Below are 2617 nucleotides of genomic sequence, written 5' to 3'. Positions count from 1 at the left end.
AAACAAAACAGTTTTGGGGGGGGGGGGTTGTGAGAAAAAATAAAAAACCTTTGTGCAGGATTTTCTAGAATATAGGAATACGGTATAATTTACCAGTGTTTTCACTCAGTGTCTCTGAGCCCTAATTTTACCTGTGGACAAGGCTGCAAAACATAACAAATCCGAACAGGAATAAAAGATTCCTGTCAAATCTCAGAAGCAGGATAACTTGAAGATGAATCATCTGATTTTTACTTGCAAACAAGGAAGCCTTCTTAGCTCGTAAGTACTACTCCAATTTATATCAAATGTTTCTTTCCAGAGTAACTCTTCCCTCCCGTCTATTATTTATGTCTTTCTCAATGCTCCCTCTGCCGCATCATTTGTTTTCTCTAGGCAACCAGCCCCTGCTGAGCAGAGGATGACATTTCTCCATTCTTCACGTACTTTCCACAATCTCTCAGATTCTCAAGCACATTCAAGGAGGTGCTTTTTTTCTCTACATGTTATTCGACTAAGGCAGGAGATTGACAGTCTCAGCAATTTTCCCTCTGCTCTCTCCAATCCCACCACTACTATCCACCCTAGCTGCAAAAGGTTTCAACGTTTTAACTCAACAGAGTTTAGGGATCCTTTTCCTGGATTAGTTCCATTTTATTTTTTTCATCCAGGAAGAGATCTGTGAAACACAGTCCTTGAAGACTGTTTTCCAATAGCTCTCAACCAGGGAGAAACCGGCTCCCAGGCTCTGATGTGACTATGAGTGCACCTTTCTATCGGCTGACAAAAAGTAGTACCTAGAGCCACTAAGTGTCCCAGAAAAGCAGAATTTCAAAAGACAAGCAAATCTATTCTCTATTTTATAAACACTCAGTTATTAGGTCAGGTGTCACCAAGACCAACAGATCCTGTGAAATACCAAAGTGTCCCAGAAAGCACTAGTGCACTGGAGAAATTTTAAACAAACAGTAAAACTAACTGTGCACACAAGCTTAAGATGTTCACCACTGTATACTAAAAGTCTCTTCGCATAAAACATTGTGAGAAATAAAAATGCAGATCTTTTTTAAAATGTGTGTGGTCATAGAAAACTCTCTCCTTCACACTTTAAAATTACTGTATTTTCTTCCCAGAAACCAAGATCTAATGCAACTCAGAACTCAAATGGTAGTTTTGCTTCGAAAAAAACCAAAACACTTCATTTGCTTTCCCCACTACTTTATTATCAAGGAATACGTAAGAAAGGAAACTCTATACTCGTAACGTAATTCCTGTGGTCATTAGCAGGACTTACAGGTACTCACAGGATCGAGGGAGTGTGTATCACAGTACACCTTCTCCTACAGGTGCATGAAACCGGAGACACCAAAGCCTCTTAAGAGGGCTACCAGCTCACAGACTTGCCCAAGCATGAAGAACGAGGCTCAGTCTGTCACCAAAGCCTGTAAGATTTCTTTCAAATTCTTCTAAAGCTAATAATGCAAAGGAATCACCGATGTGACAAGAGCCCCTGGAGACTACGGCAAAACAAATAAACCAAGAGACAAAAGCAGTTAGCTTGCATTAGGGCCAGAAGACACACAGGGCTACCATTGGAGTAATAAGATGCTGCTGCCATATCATTGCTTTTTCTGACCATATCCAAACATAGTTAAATCACAAAAAATCAGAGCCAGAAAGACCAAGTAGGTCTTCCAGCCCATTCTCCCGCCAGTGCAGATGATTGTAAGGTAACTCGTCTGTGTCTGCATCAGATAAAAGATCTACTGCTATGGGCACTGTGTGAGGTCTGGTTTCCATCCAGCCTCAGACTTTAAACAAAATATAACTGGAAATTCATTTTGGTCAAAACCCACAAGTCCTACAATGGATACAGACCTTAGACTTTCCTATAATGCTTGGAGTAGTCCTCCAGACACACACACATCTGAGCACAGATTTGAGACAGAAATATCTGAAGGCAAGGCAGAGGCTATAAATGCTGTCTATTAATTTTTTTCCACATAAAATGAGAGTGAAACAATAGTAAAACCTGCCCATCACTGACAATGTAGCTTTACAGACCCACACTGGTAAAACTATGTATGCCAACAAAACTAAAACAGGCTTTACTGATGCTATTATCTTCTCATTTTCTAAGTTCTCTGGCAAAAATTGATTTAAGCATGTTCCCTTCTAAGGATTTAGAAACATGCATACCAAATGGACTAGCCAGGATGACCACGATATGATCTGCAACAAATCAAGCTGCATTTGGAAGAAGGGTGGATTTAACTTCTCCCCGTACCATATAGTTTTTAAAAAAATGTAGCGTATTAAAAGCATGAAGAAGATAAATTAAAACACTTGCTGTTCTTCTATTTTGAAACCAAGTAAGTATTAAAACAGCAATACTTCAAGGATTTGTCTTTCTATTTTAAGACAGTTTTAATATATGAAGATGGTATACGATAAGAAAATATTTTTACCAAGGATTTTGGCAGCAAAGGAACTTGTGTTAGAAGTCAGTTTTGACAATTCTTTGAATCTAAAAGACCTATAAGTACTAAAATGTCATCTGTCTATTCATGTAGGATTTAGTTTTGGCAGTATTTCAAAAGAGAAAAAAAAACCATTCTTTGTTACATATTTTCCCTAC

General features: G+C 38.6%; 1 protein-coding gene across 1 annotated transcript in view; it reads right to left on the bottom strand.

Annotated features, from left to right (window-relative positions):
• Positions 1-2617, bottom strand: part of LOC104498060 (WW domain-containing oxidoreductase-like) — a 70869-nt gene that overhangs the window by 37280 nt on the left and 30972 nt on the right. The gene's annotated exons all lie outside the window — the stretch shown is intronic.

Source organism: Buceros rhinoceros, unplaced genomic scaffold (assembly GCF_000710305.1).
Source record: "Buceros rhinoceros silvestris isolate BGI_N320 unplaced genomic scaffold, ASM71030v1 scaffold2748, whole genome shotgun sequence".
Classification (NCBI taxonomy): domain Eukaryota; kingdom Metazoa; phylum Chordata; class Aves; order Bucerotiformes; family Bucerotidae; genus Buceros; species Buceros rhinoceros.
This window is presented reverse-complemented; position numbering and strand designations above follow the sequence as displayed.